The sequence below is a fragment of the Zingiber officinale genome, unplaced genomic scaffold (assembly GCF_018446385.1).
Source record: "Zingiber officinale cultivar Zhangliang unplaced genomic scaffold, Zo_v1.1 ctg131, whole genome shotgun sequence".
NCBI classification, from domain to species: domain Eukaryota; kingdom Viridiplantae; phylum Streptophyta; class Magnoliopsida; order Zingiberales; family Zingiberaceae; genus Zingiber; species Zingiber officinale.
Window position 1 is genome coordinate 602,296 of NW_024589827.1, and position 21,596 is coordinate 623,891.

Consider the following 21,596-nt stretch of genomic DNA (forward strand, 5'->3'; position numbering starts at 1 on the left):
GAAGGTATTGTTAAACATCAAAAAGGGGGAGATTGTTGGTACAATATTCCCCAGGTCAAGGTTGACCAGGTTGACTGAGCTTGAATTTAGTTAAGCTCGAGTCTTGATGTTTGGGTTTCGATATTTGACAATACATGTTTGACAATACATGTAAACAACACATGGAGATTGCAGGTGCAATTGTTCATGTGAGGAGATTGTGAAGAAGAGTTAAGTAGGTCAAGGTTGACTGGATACTTGACTGAAAAGTCCTGGTGAGTGAAGCCAGGTGAAAGACCTAGTGAGTGAAGCTAGGCAGTTGGAAGTCCTGGTGAGTGAAGCCAGGCACGAGGAAATCCAGATGGATCAAGGCTGATTGGACATCTGGTGTGTTGGAGTGTATACTAAAAGCCTAAGCTTTGTAAACATTCATTATGAATAAAGAATCACATTTGGTCAAATTGTCTACATTTGTTTGTAGTTGTTCATTTAATTTATATTGTAGATAACATAGTATGTGGTGTCACATACAGAAGATGATGTTATCAGTACCTTATAAATTATAAACAGTAGCTCACGACCAGAATGGAAAGGAACAAACCAATAGAAGGTCGTAGTGTAATTAGGTATTAGTTTATCTTGACTATATAATTACACTAGTACACTCAGAGTGTATTGAGTAGGACCATTTGAGGTCGTTTCTTTTATACTGACTTTATAAAGGAACAAAGACCTCGGTTATTATGGAAGTGTGTGCTCTTAATCCTAATATAATAACAAGCACATATATTTGATATTTATTTCTTTAATTTATCAATGGGTGAGATTTAGTTCGATGAATCAATAAGCCCGATAAGTTGGGAAATGATATCACTTATAGTGTGTGTTGTTGATTATAGAAGGAAACTGTGTCCTAGTAATCTAGGTTGATAATGTCCCCAAGATGAGCTCATAAGGATTGTCATGTTAAACCCTGCAGGTGGACTTAGTCTGACATGACGATAAGGTTGAGTGGTACTACTCTTGGATTAAGATATTAATTAAATGAGTTGTCAGTAACTCACTTAATTAGTGGACATTCGATATCTTAAACACAGGGAGACTAACACACTCATAATAAGAAGGAGCCCAAAAATGTAATTTGGGATTGGTGCGGTAGTTCAATGATAGTTCTCTAGTGGAATGAATTATCATTGATAAAATTAAGTTGTGTGTTCGGGGCGAACACGGGATGCTTAATTTTATCGGGAGACCAAAACCAATTCCTCCTCTCGGTCCCTATCGTAGCCTCTTATTTGTAGAGTTCTATACCCACCTATACCCACCTTCTATACTCACCCAATAGGGGTCGGCCAAGCTAGCTTGGGAAACAATCTAGGGCCGGCCTAGGTATAAAATTGGGTGGCCAGCCCTAGCTTGAACCCAAGCTAGTAGGGCCGGCCAAATTAAATTACAAAGGGATTTTAATTTTAATTTTTATTATGTCGGAGATATAATTTATTAAAGAGAATTAAAATTAAAATATCTATCTTGTAAAAGATCTACAAAAGATTAAAGAAAGAGATTAGATCTCTTTCCTTATTTGTAGATTGGTGAGATATTTTATTTTCTCTTTAAGAATTATTCACATGTTATAAAATTAAAATTATAGAAATTTCCTTTTATCAACCATGAAGAGATTTTTAAAGAGAAATTTTATTTTTTAAAATTTTCGAAAACAAATTAGGAAGTTTTAATTGTTGATTGAAACTTGTCCAATTTGTTATTTATGATGTGGCCGACCACTTGAAATTAATTGGGGAAATTTTATTTTATTTCTCTCAATTAAATCATGTCAAGAAAATTAAGGAAATTTTATTGTAATTAAATTTCCTAATTTGCCTAGGCCAAGGAATATAAAAGAAGGGGTGAGGGTGCTTTCAAGAGAGACAACCTCTATTATTTTCTCTCCCTCTTTTGTTCCTTGGTGTGGCCGGCCATCTTCATCATCTCCCTCTCTTCCTCTTGTGGTGGCCGAACCTCTCTCAAAGGCTTGGAGCTCTTGTGGTGGCCGGATACTACTTGGAGAAGAAGAAGAAGAAGGAGAGGAAGCTAGCATCTCTTGGAGCTTGGTTGGTGTTTTGATTTTCTTCCTTGGTGAAGCTTTTTTCTTTGTGGCCGAACTTAGCTAGGAGGAGAAGAAGGTGGTTGGTGATTTCTCATCTCGGAAGATCATTGCCCACACAACGTCCGAGGTTAGAAGAGGAATACGGTAGAAGATCAAGAGGTTTTTCTACAAGGTATAACTAGTAATTTTTCTTTCCGCATCATGCTAGTTATTTATGGAAATAATACCAAATACAAGAGGCTTACGTTCTAGAATTTCGAATATATTTTTCGATGTTGTGTTCTTTTGTTTTTTCTTTTCCTTGTGATTTGATTGTTCTCTTTGGTTAACCTAAAGTTATTTTAGGAAATTAAATATTAGCTTTCTATAAAAGGTTTTGTCTAGTCGGTGGTGGTTGCTCCCATATCCAAGAAGGCCATGTGCCTCGCCATGTCAGTACTGGGAACCAATTATGGAAATTAATATTTAATGGAATTAATAACTTAAGGAGACTTGGGTCGAACGTGTTAAGTTCCGCAGGAGATCCAAGTCAAAACCTAAAAGAACAAATAGATTAAGTTTTGGATCAAACGTGTTAAGTTCCGCAGGCGATCCAAAATTTAATTTAAAAGAACACATGGTAGCTAGGAAAAGGTTCAGACCTTTGTACAAATTTTTGTACAGTGGAACCTCTAGGTTTTCCGAGTAGCAACCAACAATTGGTATCAGAGCTAGGGTTTTGCCTCTGTGTATTTGGTATTTAGTTTAATTATGCACATGTCATACATAATTTAGGCAGGATAATAGTAGGATGTGCTAACTTTGTGGATGCAGGATCCAACTATTATGGCTTTTAGTTATTATGTGTGTGATTGGACCCTTGGACATGTCAAGGGCATTTATATGTGTGTGCATGATTGTATTAAAATACAGCAGGAGCTGTATTTAGTTTTTATTAGGATTTTATTTTTGATCTAGATATATGTACATTCCTTTTATGGAATATAGGATCAAAATGTAAAATTCTATTTATGTCGCGGATCGAATCTTGCAAAGCGTGGAACCTTCTAAGGACCAGAGGCGCAGCGGAACTAGTAGCAAGATGGATGCTAGACCGATAGCGGTGGCCAAATATGGCAGCAGCTTGGGATGACAACACACGGAGGACAATTAGAGATAAAAGCCATAATAGTTGAAAATTAAATTTTCTATTTATTGCTTTTATATTATGCTGTGTGTGCATGTTAGTTTACAAGTTTTAGTAGGCTAGCATAGTTAAAATTCCTCATTTATAAATAACTAAGTGGGAGAGGGATTTTTAAGTAAATCCCATGGTCTCCATTACTGGTTTGTAAGTGATGCAAACAAGCTTGCGCGTTGGCTCTGAGTGCCTTCCTCCATAACGGATGAGCTTGTTTGTGGATCACTAGAACAGACTTCCATTTTTGGATGACTATAGGAAGTTAATTAAGAGCGTGTGATCTTCCCCAACGGAAGGGGCATAATCTTATTAATGGACTTAGTGTCAAGTAATGGTATACACTTAGACACATCTAATAGTATCCTCCCCATCGGAGTCACTGCTATTATTTGTGTGACCAAAAGACACCAACTATTAATTTTATTTGTCAAAAAGATAGGTTGACAAGATAATAAAATTAATGGGATAAAACCCTCCTTTTACAAATGTTGAATTTGTATACGTCCACACTAACGTGGCATACAAAATTCACGGTGTTTTGAGGTGTTGGTTAATTTAAAATAGTATTGTTTGAGGAATCAATATTATTCTAAATTTAGAGTTCTGACCAAAAGTTATTTGTGATTCTTAGGATGACTTTCAACCCACTGTCCATCATACTTCAACAAAATAGACTTACTGGACCTAATTACATAGATTGGAAAAGGAACCTGGACATTGTTCTGACTGCTGAAAGCTATAAATTTGTACTGACTGAACCTTGTCCTGATGCACCCACTGGTGAATCTACCCAAGAGGAGATTGAATATCATAAGAGATGGGTAAAGGCAGATGAGATGGCGCGGTGTTACATTTTGGCTTCAATGTCAAATGTATTGCAACATCAGCATAAAGATTTACCAACAGCTTATGATATTATGAACAATCTCAAGGAACTCTTTGGTCATCAGGATAGGGCTTCTAGACAAGAAGCTATGAGAAAGATAATGACAGCCACCATGCAAGAGGGTACTCCTGTAAGGGATCATATCCTAAAGATGATGACTTATCTGAACGAGATACAGATCCTTGGAGGAGAAATTGATGGGGAAACCCAGATCGATATGATCCTCCAAACGCTACCTAGAAGTTTTGAGCGGTTTTCCCGAACTATAATATGAATAAAAGGAACTACTGACAGAACTTCAAGCAGCAGAAGGATTATTTCATCACAATTCTCAAATTCACTATGCTGAAAATGGTTCTACTTCTAAACCGAAAGGAAAGAAGAAGAAGAAACAAGCTGGCTCAGCAAAGAAAGTGAATAAATCTCAGAGTACGGGATTTAAAGCTGGAGTGAAGAAACCCAAGGGAAAGTGCTTCATCTGCAAGCAGGCAGGACATTGGAAGGCGGATTGTCCTCGTAGGAACCAAAACAAAGGTATATCTCATGCTCTAGTTGTTGAAACATGTTTAGCGGTGTTATCTACCAGCACCTGGTGTGTAGATACGGGAGCCACTGATCATGTCTGCAATTCCTTGCAGGGGTTCCAGGAAACCCGACGACTATCTGAAGGAGAAATTACTGTCTACATGGGCAATGCTACTAAGGTGGCAGCTGTTGCAGTGGGAGACGTCTACTTATCTTTTAGTAGAAATAGAAATTTGGTTTTAAGAAATTGTCTTTATGTACCCAATTTTAGAAAGAATTTAATTTCAGTTTCTAAACTGTTTTTAGATGGATATTCAGTTTCTTTCAGTAACGATGTAGTTATTAAAAGAAATAAAGTGATTATCTGTTCTAGTGCATTGGTTGGCAATTTGTATACTTTAAATCCAAATTCTTCCACAAAGCAAAACATGGAAATTTATAACTCATCTTCTAATTCTAATAAGAGAAAAGAACCTTCGGAAATGAATCAAGCATATCTTTGGCATCTAAGGCTTGGTCATATTAACTTAAGTAGGATTCAGAGGCTTATAGCCGATGGACTTTTGAGTTCATTAGAGTTGGAAAATTTTCCAACTTGTGAATCTTGCTTAGAAGGTAAATGACCAAGAGGCCATTCAAGGTCAAGGGGTATAGAGCCAAAGAAGTGTTAGAATTGGTTCACTCTGATTTGTGTGGTCCTATGTCTGTCCAGGCAAGAGGAGGTTTTGAATATTTTGTCTCTTTCATAGACGATTATTCAAGATACGGATATATTTACCTAATGCGCCGCAAGTCCGAGTGCTTTGATAAGTTCAAAGAATACAAGGCTGATGTGCAAAAACGATTAGGTAAAAGTATCAAGACACTACGATCTGATCGTGGTGGTGAATACCTCTTAGGAGAGTTTAGGAATTACTTATCAGAGGCTGGGATTCAATCCCAATTGTCTGCACCTGGAACACCCCAACAGAATGGTGTAGCAGAACGAAGGAATAGGACTCTTATGGAGATGGTTAGATCGATGATGAGTTATTCAGAATTACCAAATTCGTTTTGGGGATATGCTCTGGAAACAGCAGTATACATTCTGAACTTAGTACCTTCTAAATCAGTTTCTTCTACTCCCATAGAATTGTGGAATGGGCGAAACCCAGTCTAAGACATATTCGGATTTGGGGTAGTCCAGCACATGTGCTGAAACCAGATGCTGATAAGTTAGAATCTCGTACAGAAGTTCGCGTGTTTGTAGGATATCCCAAAGGAACGAAAGGTGGTTTATTTTATAGTCCTAAAGACCAGAAGGTCATTGTTAGCACCAATGCCCAGTTTTTAGAAGAAGACTATATAATGGATCACAAGCCCAGTAGCAAAGTTGTTTTAGAAGAACTCCGAGAGGATACGTTACTTCAGTACCAACAGTACAAGATGAAGTATCACAAGAGACTACAACACGTGTCACACATGATACACAACAACAGACAGTACCTCGTCGTAGTGGGAGGGTTGTGAGGCAACCTGAAAGATTCATGTTTTTGGGAGAGTCTTCGGACTTGATCCCGGGTAAACATGAACCTGATCCACGAACATATGACGAAGCACTCCAAGATATAGATGCAGCATCTTGGCAGAAGGCAATGAATTCTGAAATAGAGTCTATGTACTCTAATAAGGTCTGGGAGCTTGTAGAACCACCTGATGGTGTAAAAGCCGTTGGATGCAAGTGGATCTACAAAAGGAAAAGAGGGACAGACGGGAAGGTAGAAACCTTCAAAGCTAGGCTTGTTGCGAAAGGGTACACTCAGAAAGAGGGAATCGATTATGAGGAGACCTTTTCACCGGTGGCCATGCTTAAGTCTATCCGGATACTCTTATCCATTGCTGCTCATATGGATTATGAGATTTGGCAAATGGATGTCAAGACAGCTTTCCTTAATAGAAGTCTTGAAGAGAACATCCATATGAAGCAACCAGAAGGGTTAATTGAAAAAGGCAAAGAGCATCTAGTGTGCAAGCTCAATCGATCCATTTATGGACTAAAGCAAGCTTCAAGATCTTGGAACATCCGGTTTAATGAAGTAATCCAGTCATATGGATTTATTCAAAGTCCGGATGAGTCTTGTGTATATAAGAAGTGTAACGGAAACGTGGTGGTATTTCTTGTATTATATGTAGATGATATTTTGTTAATTGGCAACAATGTCAAGGTATTATCAGACGTAAGGGCATGGTTGTCCAAACAATTTGATATGAAGGACTTAGGAGATTGTGCACACATTCTTGGGATCAAAGTAATGAGGGATCGTAAGAAAAGAATGTTGTGTCTATCCCAAGCTTCATATATAGATACAATCCTTGCTCGTTTTAGCATGCAGGATTCCAAGAAAGATTTTTTACCTTTTAGACATGGAGTAGCTCTATCTAAAGAGATGTCTCCGAAGACGTCGAAAGAGATAGAGGACATGAAAGTAGTTCCTTATGCTTCGGCTGTAGGAAGCCTAATGTATGCAATGCTATGTACGAGACCTGATATCTGTTTTGCCGTGAGCATGGTCAACAGATATCAGAGTAACCCTGGACAAGGACATTGGACTGCGGTAAAGTACCTGAGAAGGACTAGAGATTATATGCTAGTTTACCAAGCAGACGATTTGCTCTCTGTGGGTTACACGGATTCAGATTTCCAATCAGATAGGGACAATAGTAAGTCTACATCAGGCTATGTGTTTACTTTAGGAGGTGGAGCCATTTCATGGAGGAGTGTTAAGCAGAAATGCGTATCGGACTCAACCATGGAAGCTGAGTATGTAGCAGCCTCTGAGGCAGCTAAAGAAGCAGTATGGCTCAGGAACTTTCTAATGGACTTAGATGTGATTCCTGGTTTGCCCAAAATCATCACAATTTATTGTGATAATAGCGGTGCAGTTGCAAACTCGAAGGAACCACGAGCCCATAAGGAAAGTAAACATATAGAGCGCAAGTACCACCTGATACGAGATATCGTGAAGCGAGGAGAAGTTGTCATCGCCAAGATTGCATCAGCAGATAACCTGGCAGATCCTTTCACCAAAGCCCTTCCGGCAAAAGCTTTCGATCGGCATGTGGAGGGAATGGGAATCAGATGTATGGTAGAAGATATGGCAGCTTAGTCATTAGTATAAGTGGGAGATTGTTGGAGTGTATACTGAAAGCCTAAGCTTTGTAAACATTCATTATGAATAAAGAATCACATTTGGTCAAATTGTCTACATTTGTTTGTAGTTGTTCATTTAATTTATATTGTAGATAACATAGTGTGTGGTGTCACATACAGAAGATGATGTTATCAGTACCTTATAAATTATAAACAGTAGCTCACGACCAGAATGGAAAGGAACAAACCATTAGAAGGTCGTAGTGTAATCAGGTATTAGTTTATCTTGACTATATAATTACACTAGTACACTCAGAGTGTATTGAGTAGGACCATTTGAGGTCGTTTCTTTTATACTGACTTTATAAAGGAACAAAGACCTCGGTTATTATGGAAGTGTGTGCTCTTAATCCTAATATAATAACAAGCACATATATTTGATATTTATTTCTTTAATTTATCAATGGGTGAGATTTAGTTCGATGAATCAATAAGCCCGATAAGTTGGGAAATGATATCACTTATAGTGTGTGTTGTTGATTATAGAAGGAAACTGTGTCCTAGAGATACTAGGTTGATAATGTCCTCAAGAGGAGCTCATAAGGATTGTCATGTTAAACCCTACAGGTGGACTTAGTCCGACATGACAATAAGGTTGAGTGGTACTACTCTTGGATTTAGATATTAATTAAATGAGTTGTCAGTAACTCACTTAATTAGTGGACATTCGATATCTTAAACACAGGGAGACTAACACACTCATAATAAGAAGGAGCCCAAAAATGTAATTTGGGATTGGTGCGGTAGTTCAATGATAGTTCTCTAGTGGAATGAATTATCATTGATAAAATTAAGTTGTGTGTTCGGGGCGAACATGGGATGCTTAATTTTATCGGGAGACCAAAACCAATTCCTCCTCTCGGTCCCTATCGTAGCCTCTTATTTGTAGAGTTCTATACCCACCTATACCCACCTTCTATACCCACCCAATAGGGGTCGGCCAAGCTAGCTTGGGAAATAAGCTAGGGCCGGCCTAGGTATAAAATTGGGTGGCCGACCCTAGCTTGAACCCAAGCTAGTAGGGCCGGCCAAATTAAATTAAAAAGGGATTTTAATTTTAATTTTTATTATGTGGGAGATATAATTTATTAAAGAGAATTAAAATTAAAATATCTCTCTTGTAAAAGATCTACAAAAGATTAAAGAAAGAGATTAGATCTCTTTCCTTATTTGTAGATTGGTGAGATATTTTATTTTCTCTTTAAGAATTATTCACATGTTATAAAATTAAAATTATAGAAATTTCCTTTTATCAACCATGAAGAGATTTTTAAAGAGAAATTTTATTTTTTAAAATTTCCGAAAACAAATTAGGAAGTTTTAATTGTTGATTGAAACTTGTCCAATTTGTTATTTATGATGTGGCCGGCCACTTGAAATTAATTGGGGAAATTTTATTTTATTTCTCTCAATTAAATCATGTCAAGGAAATTAAGGAAATTTTATTGTAATTAAATTTCCTAATTTGCCTAGGCCAAGGAATATAAAAGAAGGGGTGAGGGTGCCTTCAAGAGAGACAACCTCTATTATTTTCTCTCCCTCTTTTGTTCCTTGGTGTGGCCAGCCATCTTCATCATCTCCCTCTCTTCCTCTTGTGGTGGCCGAACCTCTCTCAAAGGCTTGGAGCTCTTGTGGTGGCCGGATACTACTTGGAGAAGAAGAAGAAGAAGGAGTGGAAGCTAGCATCTCTTGGAGCTTGGTTGGTGTTTTGATTTTCTTCCTTGGTGAAGCTTTTTTCTTTGTGGCCGAACTTAGCTAGGAGGAGAAGAAGGTGGTTGGTGATTTCTCATCTCGGAAGATCGTTGCCCACACAACGTCCGAGGTTAGAAGAGGAATACGGTAGAAGATCAAGAGGTTTTTCTACAAGGTATAACTAGTAATTTTTCTTTCCGCATCATGCTAGTTATTTATGGAAATAATACCAAATACAAGAGGCTTACGTTCTAGAATTTCGAATATATTTTTCGATGTTGTGTTCTTTTGTTTTTTCTTTTCCTTGTGATTTGATTGTTCTCTTTGGTTAACCTAAAGTTATTTTAGGAAATTAAATATTAGCTTTCTATAAAAGGTTTTGTCTAGTCGGTGGTGGTTGCTCCCATATCCAAGAAGGCCATGTGCCTCGCCACGTCAGTACTGGGAACCAATTATGGAAATTAATATTTAATGGAATTAATAACTTAAGGAGACTTGGGTCGAACGTGTTAAGTTCCGCAGGAGATCCAAATCAAAACCTAAAAGAACAAATAGATTAAGTTTTGGATCAAACGTGTTAAGTTCCGCAGGCGATCCAAAATTTAATTTAAAAGAACACATGGTAGCTAGGAAAAGGTTCAGACCTTTGTACAAATTTTTGTACAGTGGAACCTCTAGGTTTTCCGAGTAGCAACCAACAATTGGTATCAGAGCTAGGGTTTTGCCTCTGTGTATTTGGTATTTAGTTTAATTATGCACATGTCATACATAATTTAGGCAGGATAATAGTAGGATGTGCTAACTTTGTGGATGCAGGATCCAACTATTATGGCTTTTAGTTATTATGTGTGTGATTGGACCCTTGGACATGTCAAGGGCATTTTTCAGTTCACGTTATCATTACAAGATCTCGATCCAGAGGCCTGATTCCTTTTTGCCAGATGAATTTGAGCTTGAGCTAGTTCTTCCTTGATAAGTTTGATGGTGCTCTGTAGTTGGCCAACAGTTTCATCCTTTATCCGGCCTTCCTCTTGCAGGAGGGCTATGGTGTCCTCATGTCGCAGCTTCAGGTAGGCAATATAATGGGTCTGACTGTTCAAGTCTGCAAGAGCCTTATGCTTTAAAGCTATCTCGGCTCGAGTCCTGGATTTAGCAGCCAGCCAGAGTTCTTCCATTTCCCGACGAAGAGAGGATTGCAGGTCTCTGCTTAGCATCATTTCAAGTAAGGCTTCCTCTTTAAGAGCAAGCTGGTGATGTAACGAAGACAGCTCTGTTGGTGCAACCTTAGGTCAAGGTTGACCTGGGTGACCCGACCCGAGTTGACCTAACTCGAGGTATATTTTGATGTTTGACAAGAATAGAGAAGTTGTATTTTGATATTTGACAAGAATAGGAACTTGGGGTATTGTGGGTGCAACCTTTGGTCAAGGTTGACCTGGTTGACCCGACTTGAGTTGACCTGATTCGGGAAAAGTCCAAGTATGGAAACTTGGCACGGAAAAGTCCAAGCAAGGAGCTTGTCACGGGAAAGTCCAAGCAGGGAGCTTGGCACGGGAAAAGTTCAAGTATGGAGACTTGGCACGGAAAAGTCCAAGCAAGGAGCTTGGCACGAGAAAGTCCAAGCAGGGAGCTTGGCAAGGGAAAAGTCCAAGTATGGAGACTTGGCATGGAAAAGTCCAAGCAGAGAGCTTGGCACGGGAAAAGTCCAAGCAGGGAGCTTGGCACGGGGAAAAGTCCAAGTATGGAAGCTTGGCATGGAAGGTCGGAGAGGGCTCGATAGCTCGTTCTCCGGATTAGGTCAGAGAGGGCTCGGTATCTCGGTCTCTGGACCGGACATGGAAGTCGGAGAGGGCTCGGTAGCTCGTTCTCTGGACCGGACGTGGAAGTCAGAGAGGGCTCGGTAGCTCGTTCTCCGGACTAGGTCAGAGAGGGCTCGGTAGCTCGTTCTCTAGATCAGGAAGGCTTTAGGTTTAAGGCTGGGTAATTGGATCGGTCTGCTAACCGATCCAGTGAAACACTGGGTTATCTGATCGGTCTGTGGACCGATCAGTAACCACACAGAAACTTTCTGTGAGTAATCTGATCGGTCTGGTGACCGATCAGTAAGAAGGCTGATCGGTCCACAGACCGATCAGGGATCGCAACCAACTCTCTGTGAGAGTTGGGATCGGTCTGGGGACTGATAAGCATAGGGCCTGATCGGTCCCCTGACCGATCAGATCCACCCTGGACCGATCAGGGTGGAGCCTGATCGGTCCAGGTCTAGCCGTTGAGTCACAACGGCTAGATTTCTTCTTTGTCTTCTTCGCAGGTTGATATAAGGTGGAGGGCCTCTACTGTTGGGACTGCTTCTTGCTCTTACGGCTTCTTTCTCTTGCTCCTTCTTGTTCCTTGCGATCAGAGCTTTGCTGAGCTCTCCATTACTGAAGCTTCGTGTGAGCTTCCCTCGGCTGGACTCCAACTGATCAGTTGCTGTTGTTGTTGGCGTGAAGTGGTTGCTTCATCACCAGTCGACGAGAAGGCAAGCAAACTAGTGTTTTTACATTCATATTGTTCTTGTCTTCTTGTTGTATTTCTTGTACACTGATCTTGCTGTTGCAAGAGAGATTGTGGCGAGGTTTCTCCACCCAGAAGGAGTTTTTATTAGCCGATTTTCTGGGGTCTCATCCACCGACGGATTGATAGGATTCGTCCACCTTACGGACACACCGAGGAGTAGGAGTATCATCTCCGAACCTCGTTATATCGTCGCGTTTGAGGTTTGATCTTCTCCATTTTCGTTTCTACCTTTTATTTCCGCTGCGCTAACTCAAATTGTAGGAAGAAACGAGAATTTGGGGTCGGCTATTCACACCCCCCCTCTCTAGCCGCCATCCGAAGGTCCTAACAAGTGGTATCAGAGCAAGGTTGCTCTTCGTCGGATTAACACCCGGGGGAGCACGAGCTAGAGAATGGATCAACTTGGAGATGACGTCACGATTCCACCCTTCTACGATTGCGACGACTTCACGTTTTGGAAGGTAAGAATGAAGTATTTTCTTATGCCTAACCTAGTAAATTGGAATTGTGTACAAGTAGCTTTTATTTATCCGGTGGATAAAGAAGGAGAACCTCTCGAGAAGAAGAAGTGGACGGAGGAACAAATCCACCAATCCATAATCAACGACGAGGTAACGAAAATCTTTGAATTCTCATTACCTAATGATATCTTGTGTAAGATAGGTGGATACAACAATGCCAAGGAGTTGTGGAACAACTTGGCTAAGTTCCATGAGGAGAGCTCCAATTCAAGTCATGAAAAGGAGTCAAGTGAGCCAAGTAGCTCACATCATGGAGGTATGGAATTAGAAGTTGAGGGCTACTCAACATATAAAGAAGAAGAGGAGAGTTCTTCTTCAAGAGTGGAGCATGAAGAAGAAGCCTCTACCTCCGGAAGGGATGAAGGAGAGAGCTTATAACCATCCTCAACCCTAGGTAACTCAAGCAACTTAATTTCAAGTAAATAACATATAATGTGCTTTGAGTGTAGGGAATATGGGCATTACAAAAGTAAATGTCCAAAGAGGATTAGGAAGACTCCACCGGCACCAAAAGTCAAGGAAGCCGGAGTCCCGATACACAAGGGCAAGGAGCACGTGGTGTGCTTCCAATGCAAGCAAAGGGGACATTATAGGAGTCAATGTCCAAGGGGGAGGCAACCTCACACTACAAGAATTTTTGCATTCCACAACACCCAATAGACAACGCTTTTTAATAAAAACGTTGTCGTTCTTTGTTTTACAACGCTTTTAGTGAAAAGCGTTGTCTATGGTATTTACTTTTTACTAAAGACAACGGTTTTTAATGAAGTGTTGTCTTTAGTGTTGTTGTTTATGGTCAAAGACAACATTTTTTTAAAAAACATTTTTTAAAGTGTTGTGTATGTTTCCCCTAAACTCACTTAAAATAAATTCGCAGCCCTCGCTTTGCTAAACTCTAAACCCTCAACGCGCGCGCGCCTTCTCCTCACCACTCCTCTCCACGAGTTCTCCTCTCCACTCCTCTCCACGAGTGCCTTCTCCTCTCCTTCTCCTCTCCACGAGCGCCTTCTCCTCTCCATCTCCGCCTTCTCTCCCACATCGCCTTCTCCTCCCTCCCCCTCTCCGCAGGCCCGTCCCAGATCTTTTCTTTTTTATCTTCTTTTCCTCCAACTTCTGGTGCAATCCTCCATCGTCGAGGGCTTCGAAGCTTCTCCTCTATACCCGTGACCCTCATCTTCGAGGTTTGTCCCAAATCTTACTCCCCGATTTGGAAGCGCAAAGATTATGCCTTTTCTTGTAGGGTTTTTAGATTTTGTTTCTCACTTGCCGGATTCGTGTTTTCTGCCTTGCTACTCTTGCTTTAAGGAAACGATCAAGAGGCTTCCGTAAAGATCATGTTTTAGTATGTATCTTATGTTAAAGAATTTGGCTTCGAAATCCAATCTATGTCGGTTTTCTCATTTGCCCTAAATTTCTGTACATGCTTTCCATTTTTGTATTTGTATGCTCGTTTTTATTTTCTTTCCGTACATATTCTCCTCTTGCTTTCAGTCCAGATTGATGGATTGATTCAATGTGAGATTTGTTCAATGGACTATGTAAAAAATAGATCTTGGGGAATTGGATGAGCTTGCTTTCCAAATGCCATCATGCAAAGAGAACCATGCCATTTGATACCCCTTTTCTTTATGAAAAGGAGCTGCCGAGGCCATTATTTTTCCACAATACTTGTCTCTCATGCCTCTCGAGCCTGACAACTTTACAGTAGATTCCTGTCTCTCTCTTCAGTCTTCCGCCCTTGCTCTGCCCTCATGATCATCTCTATGTCTTTGTAGAGATGTTGGTTTGTACTAAATATATCCTGACTCGATCAAAGTTTTTTTCGTCAATGCTCTTCTTCACTGCATCATTTTCCGTAGGATCTCGTATCAGTTCCTTATTGATTCAGAAAAGGTGATTGTTCTCAATTCACAGTAGTAGTGCACTACGCCACTATGAGTGATCTCACATTTGCTTTTCCAACTGCGTGTTCCTCTAGTCACTTAAAGCTGATGCCTTTCAAACTTTTCTTCTTTGTTTTGTTTTGTTCCCTTTGCTTCTTTTGATTTGATCAGGGGTGTGTGACAAAGAGGAAGGATGATGGAAGGAGACAACTTCTCAGTCTTCGGCAATGGAACCCAAGTGGATAGCAAAGTCTTCCAATCCTTCCAGAAGAGCTTCCTTCAGGTGCAAAGCATCTTAGATCAAAACAGATTACTGATCAATGAGATCAATCAGAATCACGAGTCAAAGATCCCTGACAGCCTCAGCCGCAATGTGGGCTTGATCAGAGAGCTCAACAATAACATCCGGCGTGTCGTCGACCTCTACGCTGATCTCTCCCTCTCCTTCACCAAATCCGTGGAAGCATCGTCCGAGTGGAGCTCCGCAGTGAGGCAACCAAGCCACAAGAGGAGTAGGCCTGAGAAGTGAGAGTGTCCACGAGATGGCAGACAAATTACGACACAGGGAGGGACGATTTAGAGCTTTGAAGAGAATTGCTTATTCAAATAACAGGTGAGTTCTTTCACTGTTGTAATTATTGTTGTCTGAGTTTAAGAATAGTTCAGTTTCCTGCTATTATTGTCCTTTGATGCTTCGTGCTCTGGTGTGCATTTATCATTCCAAGGATTCAGAACCTTGTGGAAATTGTTGAGATGTTTGATGACTTGCAATAACAAGAAGGAAATCAAAAAGAAACATTGCAATAGATGGATAGATTGATAATCAGGTTGAGGGTGCCAATTAGCTTAACTTAGTTGGTAGGGAGAGGTCTTACAGATAGATTATCATGATCTTAGGGTTAAAATTCGTCTTCTCTTAAATGTGAGTGTTGGAGCTTTTCATAATAATAATATTTCTAATACTATGAGATACTTTTTTTCAGAGGAAGAACCGAACTTGAATTTGGAGGAAATGCAGTTGTTAATCCATAATTGTTTTGTCCTACATTTGTATTGAGGAAGCCAAGGCAAGCAGTGCAATGAGGAGTTTAACAGCCATTCCTTGCATAGCTTGAATTTCAGGAAATTTGATCGTTGCCTACATATGGTAAGTAAGTTTATTTAAGCAATTTCAGCAACTTTTTCATCACATGTTTGCTTCCCAATTTTAGCAACTTATTATGGTTTATTGTTACAATTTCACCAACTTATTATGATTTGAACTGCAAGAAGTTTACTAATATTGTTGTGTGAACAAGTTTACTCTTGAAAAATTCAACTTCTAGTAATTTTCTCATACCATGTTATTCTCATTAAGTTAATAGTTCATCATTTCTATTGAGAGGTTTACTAATATCAATTGATGTGGTACACTTTACATAAATATAGCTCATTCATTTTCAACCGGCCCTTAATGTTTGCCTTCTGCCATTTGTTCTTCTAGACAGGAAGTACTTTGCTCATATCTTTTTTCTTGTATATTTTTAAGTATCTTAAATGTGCTTGTCCTCAAGAAATAAAAGAATTTGCATGTATACATTTCTGGTATGTTTAATATGCAAGACTGTTCATAGTAAGTTCTCATGTATGGATGTTACTATCATCAGCCATAACGTAGTGTTATGAGTGATCATTATTTTTCCAACTTATTATGAGTGTTTTGTATCTAAATTTTATTATTTAGTATCTAAATATTTTTTTTCTTTGCAATGATAGGTGTCTGTATAAAAAGATGGTGAAAGATACCAAGACAAAGAAATTCAGATTTATGAATCCTCACAAATTCCCATATCTGGCAAAAACGGCACAAGACAAATCAGTTAAGCTTGAAACCCTGAATCAAAGGGCAACTCTTTTAGCAGATAAGCTGACAAGTGTATCAACAGATCAACTAGTGTTAGTGCCATGTAATGTCGGGTAAGCAAGAAGTAAAACATCACTTTCAATTGCTTCCTTTCGATAATTTATTCAATTTTATGATCTAATCCTATGTATTTGCCTAGTTTCCATTGGAATCTTAGTGTTATTGAACCTTACAAGGATGCTATTTACCTGCTGGATTCCCTAAGTTGCCGCATTCGCGATGATGATTCAAAATACGTAATGGAAATGTGAGTTCAGATTTCTTTTAGTAAATATTTATTATAATAAAAATCTTATTTAACAAATATTCTTAGCGTATGAAGGGCCTTAAAATTGTTTAATTCAACCAAGGGAAGGAAAGGTAGGAAAAATGTTAAGTGGGAAGTAGTTAAGGTATGTGTACTTTTGTTTAACATATATTGTAATGTGTATAATTTTCATTAACAATTTGACTCTAATTACTATATATAGGCTCCTCAACAACCGGATGCGAAACAATGTGGTTTTTTGTGATGCGATTTATGAGAGAAATTATTGAAGAAGTTGAGACTATTGAGAGAGATTCGCTGCAATCAATAGTAACATTATTTAGCTTATCTCAAATTATTTGACATAAACTATTTAAAATTGCAAAGTGATCAGTGTTGATTATTTTTTCCATTAACATAAATTGTGTATGCTCACAGTTCACAAAAAAAGGGTACTCTCGTGAACAAATTGATGAGGTTCGGTCCGAGTTGGCGGAGTGCATACAAGATCATATTTATGAATAGGTATGGAATGATAGTTGCCATAATTCTATTTAGATTTAAGTTCATGGAATGGTGGTTTTTTTGGTGGAATCATAGTTAATGCCAATTTTTTTGATGCAGTGCATAGTTACCAGATCGACCTTGAGCAGTTGACCCCAAAGAAAAGTTGTCACTGAAGTTTAAAAACTTGTGAAAATTTTTAGTGAATGATGATGTTTTGTGAATGATGATGTTTTGGAAAAATTGTCACTTAGGTGAAAGGATGTTTTCTGGATTAATATGCAAGTACAAAGCAATGTATTATATGTTATTCTATAAAGTTCGTCAGTGTAAATTATCTAGTTTCTTTATCTAGCTTTTGTTCCACTATTGGGTTTGTTTTTCTAATAATTACTCATGCAGCAAAATACTGAGCAAGAAGCTGTAGATCTTATAATCAGGTAAAGTAGAAAAAGTTAACTACTTCATTATGCTTTCATCTTAGTATTTGTATATTTGATTTGTCTTCTTTGAACCAGCTTCAAGTCAAAAAGCCAGATCCTCTAGATAGCTGTTAAAAATAAGGTATTATTTGGTTTGTCAGTGATCTTAATATTTGGTAATATTTGGTCTTTGATGCTCACGACAGAGTTCCAACGCTGCATGATTACCTTGTTCAAGCAGATTGCTCGCTGCCTCAGTAGCTCGCATTTTCAGGTTTGTTTCATCATTGATATTCCTTCTTTTTAGTGTTCTATATTAAAAGGAAATACTAACTGTCGATGAGATTGTTATCCTCTTGCTTGAACATGAACCAAAGTATATAAATTTGACCTTTTGATCTGAAAGTATAAAAAAAAGTTAATTGGATACTAGTTTTTTATTTTTTTTTTGCAATTGCATTTGTTGTATTTTCATATGTTTCTCAGTGAACTTCTAAACAATTCTTTTTTCATTAATTTATTAAGGCTTATTATAAGTTTCAGTTTGATGGTGCAAATTGTTTTCTTTTGTAATCCATCTGTTTCTTCTTTGGTTTAGGAAAGTTGAAGTGAATCCTTGATAGCTGTTTCATAGGTTTGTTCCATTATTTTCCAGTACGTACTGGAATCACTATCAATAGCCCTCAAGGACTGTTTACAACCTTGCAATCAAATTAATTGGACTTATAATCTAATGTATGGTCATCTGGAGCATGAATATTGGAGGATTCATGAATGACTCTTCGGATGATGAATGTATGTCATTTAATATTGGTTCATGTATTTATTTAGATACATCTTGAGTATTCCCTATAAATACCCTATGTATTTAACAATTCAAAGATGAAGAAAATCAGAAGTAGTTGAACACTAACACTTGGACGCCAACATTTTTGAGTTGGCGCCTAGATTTGACCATCTAACAGACACGGCTAAAGGATCAACTTCTATGAACACCCTTAATAACTTATACAGATATTTGTGAACAATTAGGTTGGTGGCTATCAATATAACTTCTATTTAGGCTGCTCAACCCGTTTGGCAAATCCTTTCAGCCGAGCCTACCAAACTGGTTAACTTGGTTAGTGTGACTTGGGTCAATTCAACTTATATGACCCACTTAACACATGCAAGCCTAATGGACTTGCCCGATCTATCCAACTTGTTTGAATTGTCTAGTTCACTCATTTCAACACTCTTTGTATTAAACTAGCAAGTTTAAACACCCATCCATAGCTCAAGTATTCACACAAAAATGTCTATAACCTAAGTTGACACTGAGTTTATAGTCATCATGTCCATTTTCTCTAGATACCATTTCAATGTGTTAGACAGATACAATTAGGCATGTCAAATAACATAAATAGTAGGCTACCAACGGAATTGCAAGACGTAATACTAAGAATCACTCTTCAGAGCAATGAGATGCATGTAAATAGGCAAACTTCAAAGCTATGGATGATAAGCTGTTTAGACACATAAAACAGTACCCAGGAACTACTACTGATTTTTAAGTACATCAAAAAATTATAGTACAATCCATCTTTTTCAAGTTGATTCTAAGAAAAACAAGAAGAGAGGAAAGATAAACTAAAAATCCATCTTTTCCAAGTTAACTTCTGAAGCTTCAAACTGAAGACTGAATATATTTATAGCACACGAAATTTGAAGACCTGATTACCTTTATGTCTCCCTCCTAGATCTCCTAGGGCGTGGTGCTGATACATCATCCTTCCCTTCCTCTTCTTTCTCTTCACTGCTTCCTAGAACTTCAGACTCTACAGAATCAGGGTTCTGGGGTTGAGCAGCTGGTGCGACAGTAGCAGCTGGTGGAGCCGGTGACTGTGATGCAAAACAATAAAAGTTAAATCATGCATAAGTTGTAGACAGGAACGAATGGTGAAGTCACTGCAAGACAGTAAGCTCACTTGAGGTTTCTTTCTGCCGAAGAGAAGCTTGAAAATGACAGTAGCGAATATGACCAGTATGGAAACCAGGACTCCTATAGTGAGGTTAGGTATACTATAATTTATACTATGCACATTTACCGTGAATTTTCCTTATTGAGCTTGGGCTAGTGACGGTTACGAATGTATTTTATTTCAAGAACCGTATAAGCAAGTGTTCGTGCATCTAGTTTTATAACAATGCACTTCGTATCTTTGATCTAAAAAGCTTCTGAAACAAGTCATCTTCTCCAAGCATGCCCTGGTCAACATGCTAGTCACCTACTGGAGTCATTTCCTCGATGGCACGGATGAATACCTGAAATCCATCCTCTACTCCACCATTCTTTGCCACTCCTCAAGCCGAAACAACTGCAAAGGTAGAGTCAACATCAAGTATTACATTGTGCTGGCTACAAGAGGCCGCAAAATCCAATAAAGACAGGTCAAACATCAAGTAGCATTTTGTAACTTATTCCTCTTAGGTTATATGCTTGGTTAATATATATGCTTAGAACTTGTAAAGACAGGTCAAACATTAATATGCTTGGTTAATATATCCATCTACAGCACTCCCGCTTTTTCCTCTAAATATGATTTTCATTTAGCACAGAACTAATGCCAATTTTTTTATTTTGATGCAGTGTTTAAAGAGCTTGAGTAGAAGTTGGCCCTAAAGAAAACTTGTCAGTTACGATATAAACACACTTACGGTATGAATTACATGTATATATAACATTGACATATTATTTAGTACGAGATTTACATGTATGAAAGTTTTCATACAAAATTTCTTGATTGCCTACAACCCCAGGTGTGCTGATGACAAGTTGAAGAAGATGGCTCTAAGAGTGATAGCTGAAAGCCTTTCAGAAGAAGAGATTGCTGGACTTAAAGAAGCAATTCCATGCGATGGACACCAACAACAGCGGTTAGTCAATGATGAGGTTTTGTAAAACTTGTGTGTTTGAAAAATTATTGTCATGAAGTTAAGGATAACTTGTATGATACAAATTTAATTTGTGGATCAATATGTATACATTTTGTTTGTATAATATAAAGTTTTATTTATTTGTTAAATAGTCTTATTATAAAAATGATTGTGGTTGTGGATATTCAATTATATGTAAATTTTGAGTATTTTTTATAATTTTTGCTATTTAATTAAGAAAAACACTATTTTTTATAAATTTAAAAAGACAACGTTTTTAAGTAATAAAAGACAACGCTTAAAAAACAATGTCTTTGAGACCAACCACAACGCTTTTAAAGCGTTGTCTTTGATATGTGCATTTTTACAACAGCATCTTTAACAACGCTTTTTAAGAACGAATAGACAACGCTTAAAAAGCGTTGTCTTTGTGACCAACCACAACGCTTTTAAAGCGTTGTCTTTGATATGTGCATTTTTACAACAGCATCTATAACAACGCTTTTTAAGAACGAAAAGACAACGCTTAAAAAACGTTGTCTTTGTGACCAACCACAACGCTTTTAAAGCGTTGTCTTTGATATGACTTTCTACAACACCATCTACAACATCACTTTTTAAGTACATACGACAACGCCAAAAAAGCGTTGTTGTTTAGCTTTTTTCTTGTAGTGTCACAAGGACAAAAGACCAAGCACATCTATGGGGGGAGCTAAGGCAAACCCTAAGGTACCCTTTAAGGCACATTCTTGCAATTCTAATAAGACACATGCTAGTAATTTTATTGCAATTGTCAATAATGATAAGCATGATAACTATAGAAACCGATACATGTGCTTAGGTGCCAAACATGTTAGCCTAGATAAGGACAATGCTAGAAATGTCAACCCTAGAGTTAACTCATCTAAGGTTAAGGAAAACCTAGATAGGAATCTCAAAACAACTAGACATATGCCTAGGAATACCTCAAAGAAAAATGGAAAAGTAAAACTTGAGGTATTAAAGAAGGAAAATCAAGTCTTGAGGTCAAGACTTGACACTTTAGAAAAGGCTCTTAAGAATTTGGAGAAGTAAACTCTAGG

The 21,596-nt window shown here is 38.3% G+C and overlaps 2 long non-coding RNA genes across 2 annotated transcripts; one reads left to right on the forward strand and one right to left on the reverse strand.

Moving 5' to 3' along the window:
• Positions 1-13,720: 13,720 nt before the first annotated feature.
• LOC122036040 lies at positions 13,721-15,024 on the forward strand. The gene is made up of 3 exons (XR_006127308.1): positions 13,721-13,820; positions 14,694-14,805; positions 14,883-15,024. It is a non-coding gene; the product is annotated as an uncharacterized LOC122036040 (long non-coding RNA).
• Positions 15,025-19,189: 4,165 nt separating this feature from the next.
• LOC122036051 lies at positions 19,190-19,656 on the reverse strand. The gene is made up of 2 exons (XR_006127311.1): positions 19,566-19,656; positions 19,190-19,479 (listed from the first exon to the last, which is right to left on the reverse strand). It is a non-coding gene; the product is annotated as an uncharacterized LOC122036051 (long non-coding RNA).
• Positions 19,657-21,596: the final 1,940 nt, after the last annotated feature.